Source organism: Ambystoma mexicanum, chromosome 6q (assembly GCF_040938575.1).
Source record: "Ambystoma mexicanum isolate Mex_15411 chromosome 6q, UKY_AmexF1_1, whole genome shotgun sequence".
NCBI lineage: Eukaryota > Metazoa > Chordata > Amphibia > Caudata > Ambystomatidae > Ambystoma > Ambystoma mexicanum.
In genome coordinates this window covers 1420889109-1420912295 of record NC_090937.1, presented here as the reverse complement: position 1 = coordinate 1420912295, position 23187 = coordinate 1420889109, and the positions used below count along the sequence as shown (strand labels likewise).

General features: G+C 44.2%; 1 protein-coding gene across 1 annotated transcript in view; it reads right to left on the bottom strand.

Annotated features, from left to right (window-relative positions):
• Positions 1–23187, bottom strand: part of POLN (DNA polymerase nu) — a 1535958-nt gene that overhangs the window by 755808 nt on the left and 756963 nt on the right. The window lies entirely within an intron of this gene.

The window sequence follows — 23187 nt, the reverse complement described above, 5'->3', positions numbered from 1 at the left end:
CAGTGGATTTTGCAGACTGCATTATGCACAGACTCAATGGAAATTTCACATGTTATGTGAGTAAATAATCAGGCGTTTTCATACCGGGATGAGGGAATGATGTATGGATGCATGGACAGATGATTTAATTGAGAGTTTGCCATGTACATGGCTTTTTGGAATCTATCCACTTCCCCTGCGCTATGTGATGCAGAGCTGCCATAGTGGGACCATCGTCTATCTGCCCTTGTTGAACCCTCCCTGTCTCGACGCGCCTTCAAACACTTGTGTCTATGCACGTTACTAATCCCATCTAATGGATTCTGTTTTAACAGACGCATGCACACAAAGACTCGTTTGTAATAGTGTTTTCACCTCGATTTATATAGTTATGATTCGCAAGTGATTTTTGGAAGGGAATAATCCTTTTGAGTGGGCTAGCATGCATATGGCTGTAGATTTAGTGTGATCATTGAAGTGAGTAATTCAAATGAAGTTCTGATGCCCATACTATTATTTTTCATTTCATTTGGGTGACAGGTATCTCCTCCCCTTTTGCCGCTGCCATCTGTATGCCACTCCTGCAGATGGCTTTTACTCCCGACACCTGCTGCTTCGTGTTAATCAGTGGAGCACCATTACGATCTTATGGGACGATCGCCAATGGGCCACATGCCCTTACGCAGTACTAGTGGCTAGGAGCAACATATCGACCTTTCAGCTGGACTAGTGCCTACCTAATGGGACGGCCCTGCGGTTCTAGGCGCTTCCATGTTGCCTTTTTGAACGTGATTGTAGCCCCTGTGTACCATGAAGGAACAGGGCGTCACACAAGAAGAAGCTGGTCATTTATTGCGGATGCAGCCCACAATAATGAAATATATTTTGGAGTTCATGACCTAATAGCTGTATGGGCTTGGTGATTTTGTTGTGCATTAAATTTCTATTATGATATTAACCGTGTAGCGTTATTCTTTGCAAGTAATGTAGCATATTCCTATTTGTGGAGCGATGTATTGTGAGAAGATCTGCATTGGGTTCCGGCTTCTGAGTATAGTTGCGTGGTACTGTACTGGGCGCGTTTGCCTACGAAGCCCCGTGAGGTCAGGGATAGGGGCTGCCATTATGACTGTTTCAATGATGTCATGCTCAGGGGCGGGGGATTAGCTTTTGTGTAACAGATGCCGGTCAGCCAGGTGGATTGGTGGAATGATGTGATTATCAGAATATGGCTGGTCACAGGTGCCCTGTGTTTGTGTGCGTTTCTTGGAGGGAGACTGAGGTCTTGTCCATTGGAATAGCTTCTGTATTCGTGCCATCTGTGCCCTGCAGCTCCCATTGGCCCCTCTTGAGATGGGCCTGGCTGCTCAGTCACCCTGCCAACTTGTGTGGTACATGCTTATGCTGGTGGTTGGTTTGTTTACTGGCAAGAGTACAGGGCTGGTGCAGTCTCCCCCAGGATACTGCTTTGAATGTTGCCTTGCACTGGTGTCAAGCGATGGGGGCCTGTTGTTGTTTTGTCTCATATTTCAGTTCATATTGCTGTACTTGAACCTTCACATGCCTGTGCTGCATCAGTACGGCAATGGTGACATGGCAAATATGGATGGCCACTCACAAGGCACTTGGAGCCCCTACATTCATTTGTTCGTTGGCATGCATGGGTGACTTGTACATTTCACTGGTTGCATTGTGTGACTTCATTGCACCTACGAGGAGTTGTGCAATGTGGCCAGGGAGTGGTGTACAGGCACTCAGTAGGGCCATTTACGGTTGGCTCGCGATGCCGTACTTCTCACCATGGCGGAATGGTACTTTCCGCCATGCTTGATGGCGTTAGGTAAATGTCCGCTAGGGTCCGAATTCGCGTACCGTTGCGCCATGGTGGTAATTACGGTTTTGCATGGCGCGCGTGCGCGTACTTGGTGCAGTTAGCATTGGCGTTCACTACGGTGTCGCTAATGGCATCGTACTTTACGGTGACGGGTCATAATCGCACCGAGCGCTATTCGATGGCGGTATTGCATTTCCGCCATCGTTTTTCGATTTCCGCCAGGGTCGTAATGAGGGCCAATATCAAATATTCCACCAAGTCAGTTTTTGAGGTACAGACGTATAATCTCGGAAGAGGGTGAATATGAGTTGAAAGCAAATGAACTCAAAGAAAAATTCATCAAAAGGGGGTATGATAATTAATTCCTAAACAAGCACGCAATGGCAGTGAAGAACATCTCTAGACAAGAATCGCTTATGACTAAAGAGAAAACTACTAACACTGAATTGGTATATGTCACCACCTATTGCCAACAAAGTAACACAATAAAGAAAATAGTCAAAAAGAATTGGGAGATATTGTCCCAGGATTCGACACTTGCGAAGTTGTTTCCGCCCCCCCACCCCCTTATTTGCATACAACAAAAGTAGATCACAGAAGGATTATCTGATCAAATCTGATTTTAGCCAGAGATATGGCCAAATTAAAGAACAATACAGGGGAACCATACCGTGTAACAACTGTAGCTCCTGCAACAATGTTATGAAAGGAAACTTTGTTAACCACCCCCATACTGGACAAAAGATTTCTTTAAAACACACCTCCACCTGTGACACGTAAAACGTGATATATGGTATCAAATGCCCATGTGGCCTATATTATGTTGGGCTGACAAGTAGAAAGCGAAAACCCGATGGGGTGAACATAAATCAAATATTCGGAACTATACAATCAAATGTCCAGTAGCTCAACATTTTGATGCCTCAAAACATTCAATTGCACAAATCCAGTTTGTCATTTTGGAGCAGGTTAAATTGCCAAGAAGAGGAGGAAACATCATCCAATTATTACAACAGAGAGAACTATTTTGGATAGAGAAGCTCGACACAAAGAATCCCAAGGGGATGAATTTAGAGTGGGTCTTGAATTGTTATTTATAGACATTTTTTCTTGACTGAGAAGGACTTGTTCATGTAATCAATACAAATGCGGAGAATGCTCAACACATATACAATTGTGACTCATGTATTAGGTATTGTGTCAGAATGAAGTGAAAATATTGGTTTATGTCCTTATTATGAAAGAGGAAGCATGATTCAACACTATTGTCTGATTTCGAGAATCAAATGCTAAATGATACATTTTGAATCATTGTGGAGACATTTAATGTATAAATGGTGGTGTTATAAGACATTCAGCTAAATAGGGTCAGTATTAGCTAATAATTAGTAGTTCTAATACTCATTATTGGAGCGTAATACTTAAGAGAATAGTATAGGGAACAATTGATTTTTGAACTATTTATTTCAAATCATTTAAAATTAAACAGATTTCATCTCTATACTTTTTGTATATTTAAATCGCCATATTTTTATGATATCTTCGACCCGCTTGGACGCATATACCAACACATAGCAGTTCTTAATAGCAATTGTGTTCATTAGAAACCCTCCAAGATGGCGCCCGAATCAGCACATACTAGCACGCTACGTAGAATAAGAACTACGAGCTTACCTGGTTGATTAGCGACAGCTTTGCAGCACCGCTACTACGAGCAACACAGACAGCAGCAGGTTGCGCTGTTCGTTCCAGTTTAAACAAACGAATTATAAGAATTAGAAGATTAGCCTACCTACTGCAGTTTGCCGCGATTGTAGAATATCAATGTAGGTATGATAAAGCTAACAAAATATCTCTGTAACCGCTGGTTTGCAGAGAGGGCGAATCCCTAAACATAAGTGACTACATATACGTCAGCAGCCTCGGAGTACTATGAGTACCTTTGCTGAATCGTAAATGCTCAAGTTTGAAATCTCGTCAAGGTAGGAGTCTTAGAAAAAATTCATATTTAGGCCCAACCACAGTACTGAGACTGCCCTCTTGGATTTGAAAATCCAATTGGATTCTATCAGAGACTCAGGCAAATTAGCCACTCTTCTGCTACTGGACTTATCAGCAGCATTCGATCTGGTAGACCATGACAAACTTTGCGACACCCTAAAAAAAGACTTTAATTTCTCTATTAACGCTACTCAGTGGATCAAATCTTTTTTAACGGACCGCACATCCAGAGTTGCCATCGGAAACTATGTAGCGGACCCTATAGTAGTTCCCATAGGAGTCCCCCAGGGATCCTGCCTCTCGCCCACCCTCTACAGTGCATATACTAAACTCCTTTTCTCAGCTCTTGACGATATGGGTGTCATCTACACCAACTTTGCAGATGACACCCAGATCCTCATCCCCATCACAGGTGTCTACACGCAAGACACTGACACTATCAACAAAGTTTACTCTATAATTCAAAATTGGATGGCCCTAAATAGTCTCTGCCTTAACGATGAGAAAACGGAGGTCCTCATCGTCCGCTCCCAAAAAAGAATAAGCACCCTCCACTCTAACTTCTCCCATATCAACATTGACGGTACACAGATCCCAGTTCTCATACAAGTTAAAACTCTTGGTGTATATATAGATGCCAACCTCACTATGCACAAATAGCAGCCCTCACCTCTTCCACAGCCTACACAGCAAAACTTATTGCACTCAGCTGCCAATTTCTCACCCCCACAAATTACATCACTCTGGCCAGAGCTCTGATCTTAACGAAACTGGATTACTGCAACATCCTCTTCCTAGGAACCTCCAAAACCAACTTAAATAAAATCCAACTATTACAAAACAAAGCCCTTAGAGCGGCTCTAGGTATAAAGAAGTCAGAACATATATCTAGCATCAGAAGAGAAAACCACTGGCTGCCAATTGAAGCAAGAATCATTTTCAAAACACTCAGCACCGTCTATAAATGCATCAACAACAAAGCGCCTAGCTACCTCAACAATACCATCAAGAAAAATATCTAATAAACTGGCCCTCATGGAAGTTCCTCAATATAAATACAGTAGAGCAGGAGGAAGTAGCTTTAAAGTCCTAGCCCCATCGCACTGGAACACACTACCCCTTAGTATCAAAAATGAGGTCTCCCTACTAAGATTTAATAAAGCACTGAAAACCTGGTTATTTAACAAATATTAACCTAACAGTATGCTTCTAGTTTACCGCCTTCTTTGAACCTAAACAGCTAACGTAGCCCCATGGCCCTCATGTCCCCCCCCCAGGGGATGCCTCTAGATTTGGAACTAGTGTTCAAACAAAATGTGATTTGCTACTTTGACAGATTGGAACTTAGTATAAGAAATGTGAGCACATCATTTATTTGCATCTTAGTTTAAATATGTTCTGTGTGATGGTAACTGTAACACTGTATAAAAATGCCACAATTTATTGAATTTTTGCCGTGATACCCGTGGGTCTGGGCGAGTAACAAATGTAATAAATAAATAAATAAATAGTATATTAATCACGCCAGTATCAATGATTTCTATCATGTTTTCTAAAACTCTGCTATACTTACTTTTCAGGAGCATACCGATTACGATGTAAGCATCGATAGATTAACAAGCCATTAAGAGTACCACTGAAATACTCGCCAATTGGTGAGTGGCACTTTCCTAAATTTATTGACCGCAAAAGTATCTTACATAAACCAGGTGATGTGCAGGGCGACCCAGTGCTTAATACAGCGCTTGTTCCGTCTGCACCTCACCACTCACCTCTATAAAAGGCTTGTGTTTAGTGACAAAAGATTTTGTTCTGTCCTTATTTTTCTGCATTCTTACTGAATTTCACCCTCATGGGCAACAAGCCTTTATTAAATGGGAAAACAATTTTCAGGTTAGTTTGTTCGAATTGAGCTATCTCAATAATATCACTTATTAATTAAAAGTTCAAGTTAAATAATGAACATAAAATGTTTATGTTTTACAGAAAATACCAAGCCAAGCCAATTTTCTAAAAACCTGAAGAAGGGCATAGCCCGAAACGCGTAGTTTAAAGATAGGAGGTCTAACTGGAAAACCTATCAAGACCATTGGATTTCATCTCACGATATAGTTTGAAATATATGATTGAAATATATGATTTAATATGTGAATGAGATGTTTACTGTTAATTTACGAATGTGTAAATGTATAACCAAAGTGCTATCAAGAAAGTTTTGATTTGGATATATACTTTTGAAAATTATGGCAAATGAGAATAAATGTTTTTGTAAAAAAAGTTAATTTTTTATGAACGATATTGGTTTAAATTGAATAAGTGACTTTGATGAAGTATTTTTGAAACTAAGTTAAAATATAAGCAAGGTTTATTTGCTCTATGCTGTGCCTCAGTTTGTCCAAGGAGGTTTTTCGTTGCACCACTCATTTTTTCATATGTTCAGTAGAGGTAGCACTCTACTAACTGGGAGCACCTTAAATTTAATTTAACCAACATTGAAGTGATTTATTATATTAAACTAGTCAATATTGAGTACGCCTCCACATATCCAGGCTTTACCTAGCTTCGGCAACCAGTCTGTTGAAGGTAGCAATGTACGTTAACAAGTCCTGATTCCCCTGTCGGAGGGACAAGAGTTCATTGTCTACTGCTTGTTCCTGGGTATGGCGAGCAAAAAGTTTTTCCTTTTCTCTCTGGAACCCCCCAAAGTCATGTAATAGAGGATCGTCATGGGTTACCAACGGCACCGACCAATCTGCTGCACTACCACACAGGTATGATAAGACAAAAGCTACCCGAGCTTGGTCGTTTGGAAATGCTCCAGGCCTACGAAGAAAATGAAGGTGGCACTGATTGATGAATGCTGCATACTTCCGTGGGTCGCCTGAGAACCTTTCTGGTGGTGCCAGGGGCACTGTTCCAGGTAACGTGATCTGTACTGGAGTGGGTGGTATGGCGGGGTTTTGCATCGTTGGATTGCTTCCAGGTAGAGGCGTCTGTCCTGCCTGTGATTGCAAGTATTGTCTGCTAATCTCTTCAGTGCGTTCTTTGGTCACTATTAGGTCTCTCCGGAGGGCATTAGTCTCTTGTCGGGCAGAATGAACCTCAGCACGAAGCTCTCCTAGTAATTGGCCCAATTGGTCCATTTCTGTTCTCCCCATGGCGCCCAGGTGGATTTGTTATGGTAGGCTTTGCGTTCTGTTACGCTCACCTGGTATCCACAGGGAGCCACCCAGCCGGGTTACTCGCTGGTATGCTTCTCAGCTTTGCCCTGATGTCGTCTGCGGGGAGGGTTCTGCCTGAAAATACAGGAGGACTGTGTTCAAGACTGACCGACTGGGGTAAGTATCCTCCCTCCACCCCGTATGATTTCAGTCCCTCTGGCACCCTCTCCTCACCTTGTGGTAGAATTAAGCGTGCTCTCCGTCCTGCCTTCTTTGCAGGGGCGCGTTGTCTTTCATGGGCGAGTGCAGTCCAGTTACTTCACTAACGCCGGCCCGTTTGATATTGTTCAGATAGGTCTTATTGCTGTTCTTTAGTTTTGTTGCTATCCTGCATGCCTTTCTTTGTTTAAAATGTCTCTTTTTCTCTCTTAGGTATGCGGGGCTTTAGCGCGGCAAACTGGCTTGGTTGAGCCCCGCTGGTAAATGATGGCGCATTAAGAGCGCTATGATGCGGTAAATAAGCGCTATGCGCAGTGCTGCAAAGTCTTGCCTTTGCTAACCTGTGTTTTCCTTCCTTGTAGGTCGCGGTATTCTTCAGAGCGAGTGGAATGTCCGGAGTGGTGCCAGCCGAGAGGCGACCAGTCAGACAAGCCTTTTGAGCAGTTCGTAATTTGTAAATGTCTCTACTGCTTTCTTTAATGTTGCCTCTATCTTCCCCTTTCAGGTCGTTCTGTCCGGGAGGCGTGCATAGTCGAGGAAGCTGTTCTCAGTAGCTGAGAGTGTTTAAAGATGAAGACTGCAGGTAAGATGCTGCTGCTAATGATATTCCTTTTGTCTACTTGCAGGTTCTGCTTCTCCGAGGTTCGAGGGAATAGCTGGACACGATGAGCGTCACATTGCAAGCTGCAAAGTAATGCGAAGCGTGTTGTCTTGCTCGGGTGTGGTTTAAATAGCCCCAACAAAATAGTCCTGGTAAAGTAGTCCCTAGGCTACCACACCCAAAACACTAGACCGCATAGCTTGGTTCTTAGGAACCAAGCTATGTGGATGCCTCCATGTTGGCTGACAATACAATAAAGTAGTTCCCAAGCACATTGTTTTTCATGGGGTATGAGCCTGGCGCCATAGGCGCCAGGACTGGCCCCATGAGGACTTTTGAAGAGGATGTCAGGCTCTAGAGGCCCGAGTCCTGACTCCACCTGGCCAATGGGTTTGCCAGAGGGTGTTTTGGGCGAGGGTCGTGACAGTATGTTGCCTCTCCACTGTTCCACATGTTCATTGTTACATAAATGGTGTACACGGCAGACTCCGCCATTGTATTCTAATTGTTCCTAAACATTTTCTGTGAAAATAAGGCACTGCAACTGTGGAAACCAATATATATGGAGCTGGGCACCTGATGTTTTGGAGAAACAGCTTCAACACATACCCAGAGTAGTCCTTCAATTTTTATTAATAAAATAAGGCAGAAGTTGTTATAAAGTATATTTTATTGGTAATAAAGCTGGGACTCGAGACACAGACCTGCTGTGGAGTCATTGAGTTTGATCCAGGTAGCTTTATGTACATAGTTACAAATGTACATCATCCAGTTTCTCTTGAGAGTATTTACAGTAGACAGGAGACAAGACATAACTGTAGAGCAGAAACCCACCGGCCATCCTTCACACTCCAGCTCAGGCCCCCAACTGACACTCACAGAATATTCACTCACAGATACACCCAACATTCTCCTGAGGTGCATTCATGCATCAACATTCTAACATCAAGCACTCCAGGCCAGTGACATAAGACAAGACTACATTATAACATCTCCCTTTCATACCCTGACACAACCATCACAACATCTCCCTTTCATACCAGACTCAACCGCAACATCTCCCTTTCTCACGACACAAACCTACTGACACAACATCATCCTTCTGTCCAGACCCGACACATCCGGACACAGAGTCTGACACACTCTGGCACAAACCAAACCAATGGGGAAACAAATCAAACATACAGGTGGGGAACAGGAGTGGGGGGACCGCGGGTTGACACACTACGGACCTGAATGCAAAACAAGCAGTGAGCAGAGCCAACAGAACTTCGTCCTGGGAATCCACAGACTAACATGCAGGAGAGGGGTGTTGCCACACCAAGATAACGTTTACAGAAGGGATGCATTGATCACACTCCTTCCACTCTCACAACCAAAACTCAATCTGCTACAACCGGCTCCCACTTATCGCCACACACACACCCCACAGATCACAACCATATCAAAATCAAACCAACTTCCAACCATTCCAGCATCAGACACATGCACACTGCCTCATTCGCTCAGTGCAGACATACTTATACGGGGACGGTGGAATGAAGCACACACATACAAATGCAACCTCTCAACAACAGGCGACAGGCGAGCACATTCATCTCACCCGTACCACGTACATCCTTAACCAGTATACTCATGCATGCGTCAACCAAACCACAATCAAACCACAACACTACCAGACTCGCTCACAATAAAACAACAATTAAACATATATTGTGCTCCTGGTAATACTGTATTTTTCTAACCTAAGCATCTCTTAACTTAGAAAATAAAATGTTAACAAAAGGTACCATAAACATTTCTGTGCACATTCCTAATTTACATTTCTCAATACGCTAGCCAATTTCACATTTCTCTCTTAACCATATATATGTGTATCCATTATACTTTTTTTCCCCCCAACATTCACATTTAACATTAAACTTTCCCTTTAGTGCTTTTTTTTTTATTAACCTCAATTTCCATGCACTTTTATATTTGGTCCTTTTACTGTGACCTTAATTGTCCATACTATGCATTTATTCAATAGATCCTTTTACACTTACTAGTGTACCACAAATATGAGCGTACCTGTTTGTTTTTATTTACCTGTACCTCCTATTAGAGCGTACTAATAATATTGTTACCTTTAACATTTAATAACCCTCCTTCAAACATAAACTACGGCACACGAGTTATGCTTGAATTAATACATTTCTTTCCAATACTGGGGCCACAACACATCACGCAACTGTCACAAAACAACGGCCCAACATAATCTCAGGTTCTAAACTTATAAAGCAATTTCACTTTAACTTAAAACTCTGAATGTCCACCAATAAGACTGGACAATAAATCATTTAAATTCAACTTATTGTACTCACTAAACATTAGCATTATTAATCAAAAGATTTATACAGCCTTTGCAAAATAAATAACAATATTAATTTTTCACAATTCACTTTAAAAAAAACTTTAAAATACTCAGCACTGCATCATACATGTAGTAGATGATCCAATTGTGATGGTTTGATCAGGGCCAAAGCACAGTCTTGCAATACCAATAACCACATGTAGCAGCTTAAACTTCTTAATAGTGAATAATATCACTTTCTGATCCACATAACCTTGTAAAAATCGAATGTCAACTTATTTCACTTTCAACATATATATGCTTATGAATTTGTCCTTCATAACAATGAAATTCAAGTGCATCATTCATGTTTCCCAAACTGTTTGTACATCATATAACGTTTCGATTTCCTGGGAAACAAACTCACGTGTTAGTACTTCATGCAGTCATCGGAAGGGAACTGTTTCACTAGTGTCATTTCAGAATATTTATAAACAACAGACTTGCACTTTCCAAATACAGGCCATTGCAGTCTCCATGATAATCTTTCCAGGCCCAGTAACTACATTTTTAGGTGCTCCTTTATTACAATAATGTTCCGTTAAAAACCGCAGTACGGAATCCCCTTCAATAGATCTCAGTCACGTCCACATCCGATGTAACGTGCACACGGAGCAGGTGCATTTCTCTAACAGGAACTGATCATTTTTTTATGCTGTAATCCCCTTCCACAGATGTTCCAACTTCTAGTCTGCTCAGTCATCGCCAACACTCACTGGCATTCCAAACACGTCATCATTCCTTCTTTGACACCAAGGAGGTAGGATCTAGTTTTTCTCCGGTATGAACTCTCTCTCCACGCAGCATTTTTTAATTTGTCAAGTTCCATGCTGCAATTACATTCGTGCCACAATCATGTCCAATCACCAATTTAAATGACATTAAATCACAGTATTATTCAAATTGGGCATGTTATCACTTCTATATGAACGGCGCACAGGTCATTTTTTCCATTTTGCTTCCCATATACTTTGATAGTTAAACGGAGCACAGGCTCCACCTACTGGATTTTTATATACTGTGCCCATGAAGTCTTATGTCCTTTTTGCATACTGAAACGTGCACTCCCATGTAATCGGCATAATTTCTCTCCATTTTCCATGACCATACTCAATAGTAAATGTAAATTTATCCTCTCATCTTCCTTATAGTGAATTCCTGGGATATGTTTTACACTGAATGAGGGCATCCCTCCCAGGAAATCTTTTGTCATTATTTTCTTTTATATTAGCTGGGCAGGATGTTTATACCATATGCATGGGGAACGGTGGGTCTCTCATTTCAATTGCTGCTTCCCCTCACAACTCTCCTTACTGTTATTAACGTTGCTGAAACTTCTCCTGCTGTCTTTCTGTCCTTTTTTCTTCATCCTTTTAATGCAGGGTTCTTTTGTCCTCGTCACCATCGTTATAATGTATATTTTATTGGTAATAAATCTGGGACTCGAGACACAGACCTGCTATGGAGTCATTGGGTTTGATCCAGGTAGCTTTATTTACATAGTTACAAATGTACATCATCCACTTTCTCTTGAGAGTATTTACAGTAAACAGGAGACAAGACATAACTGTAGAGCAGAAGCACACCGGCCATCCTTCACACTCCAGCTCAGGCCCCCAACGGACACTCACAGAATATTCACTCACAGATACACCCAACATTCTCCTGAGGTGCATTCATGCATCAACATTCTAACATCAAGCACTCCAGGCCAGTGACATAACACAAGACTACATTATAACAGAAGTGAAGCTGCAAACGTGCAAAGGTACCAGCGGCTGATTCTGTGGTATATGATATGATATGGCATTTGTAACGCGCCTATACACAAGGTACATTGTAGTCTTGGTGAAAGCAGCGTTAATGCTGGAGTATTTAAGAGGCTGTGAAACTGTACTACAAGGGCCAGTGGGGTTCCTGGCTCACCAATTGGTGACCACGAACAAGCAGGTTGACTTCTCTCTGCTGTCTGGATGCTAGAAGTAGCATGAGGCTTGAAGCCCTGATCATCTCTTTAGGATGGATTCCGATAGCTCCTTCACCATCATTTTCTTTCTCACCCACAAGCGCTGACCCTTCAGAAGATGGTCAAGTAACTGACACACCTTCACTCTTTTCCTGATGAGCAGGAAATTCCCCTCTATGATTGTTTGTGGCTTTACAGTCCCCCAGTGCCATTGTGTGGACCCAGCTTCCCACAACGCGCATGTTGTTTTGCAGACTGTATAGATTACAGTTGATCATTGTTCTCATTAATGGTGAAAAAACAACACCGCCTGTGATGTGGCTCTTTTCACTCTGGCTAAGTTAGTGGAATAGCTTTCTATTTTGGCGGGGTGCTGGCAGATTCAGTAGTGGACCCCTGGTCTGTTGGGTTGCTAGACCACTGCCTTTTACTGTCACTGCGCTCCCATTTGTACCTGCGCTAGATGCCCTAATCTGGCTTAATATATATTTTTGTAGGCAAATTAAATGGCACTGATGGGTATCACAGATGGTGATTGTGTTGCCCTATGTTCTGTTGCTCCTCATTAGAGGTTACATGTTGTTACATGTACAGTGCTCATCAACTTGAGAGTGTGTCCTTATATCTTAAATTTACTAGGGCCTGCAGGGTCACTCACTGCAATCATAATCGCATGAAAAGCGAGATGGTGAGGAACGGCAGACCTTGTCTTTTCGCCTTCTTTCATCACCATTCCAACTATCTTCTGAAAAACCTGAATTGTCTGCTTTCTTTTAGTGGTTGCTCCTCCTCCTATAACTGTACCTCACTACCAAAAATTATTATCTCGAGTATTACAGAACCAGCCACCTTCTATCCGAACGATTCCATTTTTAGAAGATGCATTAGACTCAGAAGCAATTCCTTGTTCACTACCTGGTCTAGTACGAATGGTTCCACTAAGTACACTGGATGCTGACTGCTACAGTAAACCTATTCCAAAGCATTGGAATATGTGTCCTAGATTGAGCCACATTGCTGACTTTCTTGGAGGTGGGCACTTTCAACCTTCAGCTTTCTTAATTGGAGCCATTTTTCGGTCTTGCTTCTGAGGAAATAGAATTGTGTTTGATTGGTCTAGCTGCATGAAAGGGGAAACATACATGTTAGTAGGCATACACTATGCAGCATGAATGTACTTGATTGCTGTAGCCTGGACCTGTCATGTAAACAATTCAGGAATATATATCCATATTGCAAACAGGTTTAACAATGTATTGCATATGTTCATGAATCTGACTGAGCTGCAAGAGCCAACGGGAGCAAAGGGAGTTTGAAATTCACAAATTACTGACTGCTCCAATTTCACCAACGTGTGCACTACTTTAAATTGTACCTAGTTGGCAAAGTCTCAGTATTTTTCTTTTTTATCACTTTCAGGTACAAATCAAAGGTTGTATTTCCTTTAGCGAAAGACACTTCAGTACACAAATTAACCCATTAATTTACAATAGTAATAGAAAATAAAATATGTTTTGGTCAGAAATGCTAATTATGAAGGTTATAAAAAAGGCTTGAGTAATTCATGAAGAATTCAATAGTAACAAAACATTTTTTTTAACACTGATCAGAAATAATAATAGTCACAATTAATAAGAAATAGTAATTCGTGAAAAATACAGCAACACAACAAATGTAAATTGAACAGAAATAATAATCGTCATCAATAAAAGTAATCTAGTAACTCATGGAAAATACTAACATAATAAATAATAGTAATATAAATAAAATTAATATTCATAAATAATATTAATCAGGACGAAAAGAACTATAGTAATTCGTAACAAATACAATAGTAATACAAAATAAAAAAATATTGATCAGAAATAATGAATAAACATGTTTTAAAAATAGTAACAAATGTATAATGTCATAATACAAATAAAAGTAACACTATTCTAAATTATTTTGAATAATTAATAATACATCAAAAACAAAGTGTACTCTTGTTACATTAACTCACGCAAGGTTATTGAAAATTATTAAATGTGAGATGTATGTCTACGTATACAATGTTACACATTTTCAGACATTTACACAATTATAATTAAGGGAAGGAACATGGCTTTCATTATTTTTATTTTACATAGTTAAAGGAAATTCTTAAAAAGTATACATATGTATTATTATCTGTTTCATTGTTATACACCTTCTAATGATTTTTAAATAGTTTTGTACTTTCATTTCGATCCCTTGGAACTCCCCATCCACCAAAAGCAAAACAAAGGGCCTGGTTGCTAATCTGCCAACACAATGAATAAAGTAAATTGCTATTGACATTCAATTCCAGCAGCTCCAGTCAATGAAACACTTGTGTATAGGCGTGTTATAAATGTAATATCATATATCATATCCCCCCTCTGCCCTTCCCCTTCACACCCGTAAGCCCAGCCTGACATTGCCCCTTTCCCTCTGACTCCTCTGTTGTGATGTGTGTGTATACTACGGTGCACCCACAAGCAAATCAAACATGGCAATGACAGGATACAGTTAAATGAACATTTTTGTGACCCTGGCCTACTCCATCCCCACCATCCACCCACCAACAAAATGTAAAAAGTAAGTTAAAGAAAATCCCCAATAACGAATTAATGAGTTCTAATAAATATAAGTAGCATTTTAGTATAAAAAAGTGAAGATCACAAAGCAGACCAAAGGATGCATCCAGATTCCTCCAGTCACAAGGAAGTAGTCAATCTCATTGCCAGGCCAGCCATGAGAGAATAATTGTGTGCTGTATAGCTTCCTGCTGTCTGCAGTTCATGGCAAGCTCATGTTTACCATCCTTTTGACCTGAAAGTGGTTTGGGGGACACAATTTTAGCAAGCAGTATTTTCCAGGAATATTGCTCAGCACCCACTTCCTTGGTTCAAAATGGGACAATCTGTTCTTCGGTCACAGTTATTTCTGTAGGGTAAAAAACACAGCACCACTTACTCACATATTCGTACTTAAGACCTTGCAAAACCAATTGGCGGCCACTTAATGGTGCCTGTGAATAGCTTCACAACTTTGTGAAGTTTATGTTGTTTTGCAGTAATCTTCACGGAGTGCGTGAAGTCCCTTAACTTAGCACCAACCTGCCTATGGATCAATGTCCTAAAAAGGAGAAATTACTTACTGTAATGTTCTTTCTATTGATTCTTCTCCCACGATTCCTCATCTGATAGATTTCCTTATCCAGCTCTGCTCCTCGGAAACCTTCTTCAACAGGGGGTGTTAGTGAACCTCGACTTTTCCGTCTAACATCGATCCATCTTGTTCGGTGCTTGATTGTCAGCTCTGGACATGTCAGGTGCCATATATATATATATATACATATATATATACCACATCACTACGGCCATACCTCAGTTCTTCACTTTTTCCCTGTGTGTTAGGGAGAATTCTCTGTTAAGGCTAATTTCCCAAACCTAGTGAGTCCCCCAGCAGCTTTGTTGGATTTTTTGGGGTTTAATTTTTTCTCCTGCTAAGAGTGAGACTCTTTTCCTCCACTCTTAGACATGATTTGAGGTGTTCCTTTGACTTTGTATGTGTTCTATGGGCTATGGGGTCCTTTACCCCATAGGGTTTCATGTGTTTTTGATATGTGGGTTACACAGCACCCTCCGTGCAGTAACCCAGGGGTGTCGTAGCGACCCCCAAACATAGACTCCATACCCTGCGACTGACTACTGTCTCCCAGGGCATGTAAAGTCACCATCGGCTTTACTAGTCTCAAATTGTGAACAGAACCAGTACAAACCATCATATTGTGGACGTACTGGTCGGGGCAATTCGATTGCCCTGGGGTCTGTTGTTCGAGGGGGCACTGTCCAGTTCCCCCCGACCGAGTTTTGGCTGGTGGCAGTGGATACTACTTTTTATATTCGACCGCGAATATATTCCTATGGGATTTTCCCATTGTTCGAGGCTACTACTACTACTTTTTAAAATAGCCTCGAACATACCGCTGGTTTATTAAATTAATATAAATTCACCGGTTGGTATTTTTTGCCGAAACTTGGTTCCAAAATGGGTTTGTGTTCGCTTCTGTGACTCTAACCAAAGTCGAGCCCTTTGTTCCACTTTTTGGCGGGTTCTCCACAGAAGCCTCCAAAAGTGGTGCCACTCTGTCTGGGTACCACAGGGGATGTGGGAGGGGGTTTAGGCACCCTGGACTGAGTTGCCTCGGCAACTCAAGTCGCACACTTGTGTGATTGGCCCAAGTGGTGAGCCGCCCGGCTCACCACTTAGCATGTTTGAGTGACAGCTAGGCTGAATGAATGGGGGTTTTCTGCATAAAAGCAGGGCTTTCGGGACTGGAACTTCAGAAGTCGCCACAGGACCTAAAGAATCCGAGGAGGGAGAAGCCGAGCCGACCTGCAACAACGACACCACCGGTGGAGCCCTGCTGAACCGTCTCACCACTTTTCCCAACGACAGAGGAGATCTCCAGTCCGGAGAGTCTTCTTCCTTTGACTGGTGGGGATAACCAGTTTGCCCGTCTTTTCGCCTTCCTGGACCATCTCGTGGCCGCCTTGCCCGTGCCAAGCACCCCGGCAACCGGAATACCACGTTTTACCACTACCGCAAAGAAAACGGTGGTACCTTGAACCGGGAAACTCCGCGGCTGGTTTCTTCCCTGGCAGTGCAACGACCTTCAGCTTTCCTCCACGTCGAGACCTCCTCTTCCTCTGGACGAAACACCGACTTGCACCCGCTGCCAGGAACAACTGCCCCCGCTGGAGCGTTCTTCCCATTTTCAGGTACTGTGTCCCGCCTGGCTTCCCTTGCGACAGATCGTTCGGGGTGACAGTAAATCCTCGACTTTCTAACCTGGGCTAGCCTGGGTTTGTTAACTAACTTTTCCTGACTTGATCTCAAGCTTTTGTGAACTTTCTACAAAGACTCTTTGGGCATAACCCCATTGTGTGATCCTGGACACCTTTCGCTTGCTCTCTCTAACAGTGGGCCTGGCATTTGAACTTCCTTGCTCGCCAGTAGACTTTGCCTAACCTGCTTCACTGTGGTTCTTTTAAAAGTATTGATATTGTGTGCTTCCATAACTCTGCCTTTTCCCTCCCTTTTTATATAACTTATTAGAGTGCCATATTAGGTTAAGCGCTCACCTCTGTCTGAAAATAAGTGGTGTTTCTCACTAAGACTTGTCTAATAAGTAATCAGGGTTGTATATATAATAATAGTGACTGTGTGTTGAATTTACTTACCTCTTTTTGTGCTAGTGTAATTTACAAGTGTCTTTAAATAAATAATTATATACTTTTACACCAAAGCTCTGGTCAGTGTTTGCTTGTGCTACTGTGTCTCTGTACCTATTGTGTATACTCTATATACTGCCTAACTCATCTTGAGAGAAGTCTGACTGCTCAGCCACAGCTACCAGGTAAATCTGGGTGGTACAGACTGCTACCATTTGGGTTTACTGCCAACCACCTGTAGTCCTAAATCTTTTGCAGTAGTCCCTAAGGGAACTGCACAGGTTTCTGCCTAACACTGTGCTTGAGCGCTGCATAGGAAAACGATGGGAGGCAAGGCTAACAAGCCTGTAAAAAATGAAACAATGGGAAACATCCCAACAGGGATACCCTGCAGAATTAGAAAATGAAAATATTTGTTTTTCTCCGTTTGTGTGATAAACAAGCTACTAGCCAGATAGAAGTGGTCACCTCAGAGCCATCACCAGGCGTCACTTCATTGTACAGAAGTGCCAAGCCATAAGAACTTTGAGCGGCAATGGAAGGGAGGGGCAATGAGGACTCTGTGGGAGAAGAATCCATAGAAAGAACATAACGGTAAGTAATTTCTTCTTCAATGGATTTTTCTCCCGCAGATTCCTCATCTGATAAACTCGCCAAGCAGTTGGGAAGATGGAGGTGGGCAGAAAGTGCTACAGTAGCAGATTTTGTAGAACTGCCCTACCAAAAAGTGCATCAGCCCCGCAGGCAACATCCAGACAATAGTGCCTGGTAAACATGTGCAAGGACGACCATGTGGCCGCACGACAGATGACCCTAATGGCCTGAGGCCAAAGGGGCCAGTAATGGCCCCCGGCATAAGATTGCTACAGTCGGTCCATCAGCTGAAGTTGTGGACCACTTGGCTGGACACCTTGAGAGGATCTTTGAGCGCTCCGAGTTACTGTGAACACTGACCTCTTAGTAGCCATTGTAGAGATCTCATGAGCAGCCTGGCCTCTGGCACTAGAAAAATACCTATATGCTGTCAACTGTCTCTTCGGGAGGGAAGGCCTTCCACACCGAGTGTCTAGGACTACTCCGATGAACTGCATCCTGTGGACTGGCATCACATGGGACTTCTTCAAGTTCAGGGAAAAGCCCAGCAGTAGCAGGCAGGTGTCCTCCAGATGAAACAAGACCTGCCCCGCTGACTTCCCTCGGATCAGCCAGTAATCCAGGTACGGAAATACATGGACCACAGATCTCCTAAGGTGAGCTGCAACTACCGCTATGAGCTTGGTGAAGACCCTTGGAGCGGAGGTCACCCCAAAGGGAAGCATTTTGAACTGATAGTGCTTGTCCCCTTTGAGGAACCTGCCAGTCCTGTAGTTCGAGAGAGTGAAGAATTTCTCTCAATGTCACCATCCTGAATTTGTCTTTCCTCAGAAACATGTTCAAGGCCCTGAGGTCCAGAATGGGACGGAGACCTCCTCCTTTCTTGGGCGCCAGGAAATACTGGGAATACCAACCCGACCCTCTCTTATCAGGAGGTAGATCTTCCACAGCACCCTTCAACAACAGGGCTCGCAGTTCTTCCTGGGGCTCCTGTCCCGGTTGGATTGGAGGCTGTGAGGGTCTGTCTGGTGGTTTTCTTAAGAAGGGCAGACAATAACCCCACCAACGAGCTGCAGGGCCCAGGCATCAGAGGTAATCTCCTGTCACTGGGGCCAATGTACTGCCAACCCGTCCACCAACCGGCAAGTCGTGGGAGGGGAAATCAAAGCAGCTCCGAATGTGGCGCCACCCCTGCCGCTGGCTTCTAGAAGCCCCTGTGCCCCGGGATGCAAGAAATGCCTCTGCCCCTGACTGGCCTGTGGGAGCTGCACTTTCCTGCAGTAAGACACATTGCGCCTGAAGCCTCTGCCCCTAGAGGCAAAGCTGAAGGCTGGTTTGGCCGGCTGCGCAGCTAAACACAGCGATTTTGCAGCAATTTTAGACTCTTCCAGAGAGTCATCAACCTTCTGGCCGTAGAGAAACTCTCCCTCGAAAATCATATCCAGTAGCATATTCTGGACGTTCGGGGAGAAACCAGAAGTTTTGAGATAGGCTTGCCTTCTCAATACTACCGCCGACCCCATGGAATGGCCAACGCAGTCGGCCACGTCCAGACTCGTCTGCAACCACTGCTTTGCTACCTTCTTCCCCTCTGCCACAAGCTGTGTAAACCATCCCGCTTTTCACCCTCGGGGATGTACTGTGTTGCCTGCTCCATGGCTTTCAATAGACCAAATGAGTATTTCACAAATCCACAGGCCACATTGGTGGCTTTTAACGCCATGCTGCTAGAAGTAAAGACCTTCTTGGCCATTGCGTTCAGCCTGCACAACAAGCCCTTCTGGAGAGAGGTGAAAAGCCAGGAAAGATGGATCTTCTCTTGCCGGCCTGCACTTCCCCATAAAGTTAGAGTTGACCTGGGGAATGGAGCAGGGCATTTCCCACAAGGAGGCTAAGGGGTCTGCAATTGCCGGGTTAAGTGGCATGTTATGCTCAGTTACAGGACCTTCATCCAAGATGTCCATTAGCTTGTAGCCTTGAACAGGTGCTCAAAGGACTTCAAACCTAGGGTGTCTACTACCGTTTCCACCAAGGTTCTAAATTTAGCATGTGTGTGTGTGTGTATAAGGCTGACCTTGCTGAAATTCGACCTCTGGAGACTTGTCAAGGCTGCTGGTGTTGTATAATCCCTAGGCTAATGCCAACAGGTCCACTTGGTCGTCGTAAATATGGGATCAATGTCATTGCCCTGGTCGGTGCTGAAAATTGATTGCATGGATTCGAAGAATGTGGAGGGCGGAGAGAAAGATCTGTTGCTGATAGCACTAAGGGTTTTTCTTTGAACGCTGATGGAACAGTCGTCGGCGCCGGTCGAGGCTTGGGTGATGCATGGACGTCGGGGACATCAGCCTCTCGACGCTCTAGAAAAGGACCAGCCATCGATGGTTTACACGCCTTTTTCTGCGTCGACCCGAATGCTTCTCTGATGCCGATGGCCTGGTAGGTGTGGGTTCGGGATTGCTGAGCGCCACTTTTGCCGCCAAGGCCTGTTGTTCGGGGGTGTGTGGGGGGGGGGAACACCTGCAGCAGCCTGAGTTTTAAACATTTCCAGCATTTCTTTCTTGAACATTTCCCACTGTTCTCGAGTGGTCGTACCTTTCTCGGATGACAAGCTGGAGTTGTGTCAAGGGCAGTGGCATTGCTTCTTCTTACGCGACCAAGACGAGCCAGCTTTGCCAATGTTTTTCCTTCCCCTTTTTAGGGGTGGGCCCTTCCGGAGGACCGGACGAGCGCCCACACTGGAAATTTCGGGGACAGTTGGCCCAGAGCATGTTTGGCGGCTCGCTCACGAACGGATTTCGACTGAATTTTGGAGCGCGTCTCTCCGTGTCATGATCCGCACCAAGACACCACAGACAAATGTCATGCGGGCCGGTCACCAACATTTTGGAATGGCAGTCAGTGCACCTTTTAAAGCCTGAAATCCGGTGAGTGGACATTGCGGTCAAGGATTTATGAGATAAATTACTATTTAGAGCGCTATCTAATTCCTACATATATGTGTGGGGGCTGGAGCACAGCACCAAGATCTGTTTCCATGGTTTGGGAGCGGCACTAGCTGCCTCTCACACAAATAAACATGCAGTTCCCCAGCCTGCATCCCCAATGGTCATGCAAGGCTGGGGAAGCAAAACGCCCCTGGCCTTGCATAGTCCACTGGGGAACAAAAACTGTTAAAGGGAAGCCATGTTTCCCTATGACGTTTAAGCTAGCACAGGAGCGCTCCCTCAGCTGCAAAAAGCAGCTGAGGGAGCGCTCAATGTGCTGGCTCCTCCATAATGGGGGAGGGATCTAGCGGGTCGGCGCCCCCTTGCGCCTTATGGATGAGCCGCCACTGACTTGAGTGGATGGATGTCATTGATGCAATCAATATATAGGCAGAGCTGCATGTTATCTAAGTATGGGTGTACCTTGACAGTGTTAGCTAGCATTTTCTCCAGGGTTTCCCTGTAGAGGATGAAGGTGAATGGGAACAGGATGAAGGCTTGTGAGACTGTGCAGGTTGCTTACCAGCTATGGGATGTTCTGTGGCCCATCTGGAAGAGTCGATGTCTATTCAAGCAGTAGGAGGTGAACCACTGCAGGACTATTCCAATGAAGATCTTTTGGGTGGTGATGTTGAGGAGGGCTTCATGGTCATTGGTATATAACACTTAATAGAAATTGAACAGGTGAGTAGGGGTTGCCATTATCACTGTTTAAATAACTGATCCTTTGAGGCTCTTTTGTGCGCCGACAAAGATGGCCGCCTAGGTGCAAAGCTGTACCATAACATATATCCTTCAGTAAATATCCTGCGGATCGGAGCGTTCCTGATGGTTTCTGGGAACAGTTACAGGTGTTGGAACATCTGAGGCACTGATGGTGCTCTTCCTGTGAGAAATTGGAAAACGATATGGCATAAAACACTGACAAGTGCACTTCGCGCCTTTCTGTGACCCGGTCTGCCCGCGTGGCGGGAGCCGTTGTCCTATACGGCCCGCCTGGCTTCAGAAGGAACTCGGATATGCTCCCTCCGAGACCCATCCAATCGGAGATCCGTGGTCTCCTACACAGCGGGTGCTGGACGAGTGCTGGGCCGGGCGGAGTTGCCTCCATATTGGTGCCGGCGGACTGCTGAGAGCAAGCGAGAGGAGGCGGAGCAGCTGGCAGACTGCACATGAAGGTACTGGCTCGGCGCGATACATTGGGGCATAAAGGCTACCGTCTGGGGTTATAAAATACGCCAGAGTCATTAAAGCCACTGCGGAATGGACACGAAATACAGCAAGATAATTATGGCACAGGTGGAATGTGACAATACAGAGCGGATACAGAGTGATCTCTCTGTGAAGCAACTCTGGCTGCCAGCAAGCCCACGGCAGCCGTCCATTGAAGATCATAGTTGGCCGGGACGGATTATACCACTTGCCAGGGAGGCTCTGGGCACCTAGGCTGTGCATCTGCAACAACTGCAAACAAGACGGTTGAAGGCAGATAGGTTCCAGCAGTAATATAAAACCCACACCTCAATTAAGGGACAAACAACTGGACCACAGCACTGTGTGCATAGGATACATGCTGCGCTCCCAGGGTCGAGCGGAGCTCCCCCAGTGCAGCGTGTGCCAAATTTAAGCTCACCGATGTGGGACTGACAGCACAGCTTACCCACCTCCTGTAATACTCCTAAGCCAACCCAGGATGCGGGCTGTTGCCACAGTAGCTCAAACGCCCTGAAAAACCCAGACCCTGCCGGACATCACAGGCCAGGCACGTAATACGATTCATACTGGGCTGCATCAGTCGACCTCTCTTAAGGCTCCACGGTTACAGCATATTGGGAGGAAAGTCTCACCTCTATAAACTGACACACCAAATGGAAAACGCGCCTACAACCTACACAAGCGCACCTCTGCGCCGTTCCCTGTTACCACATAAGTGCAACAGTAAACAGCAGTCGCAACCACCAGACTGCCTCATGCACTGACAAACCATCCTGGTGAAGACATGACACATGGTGGGAAAGACAACAGAAGGGGCCCCCTTGGATGCCTACACAAGCACAAATGTGAGTGAAGAGGAAACAAGGTCCCCACAATCGAGCCCAGCAACTAGCCTAACACAGGCCGAAGGCCCGGTGGACCCAGATATGGCAGCACTACAGGCTGGTTTTGCGGCAGTCAACAGCAGAGTGGACTGGATTGGTAACAACATCTCGTCC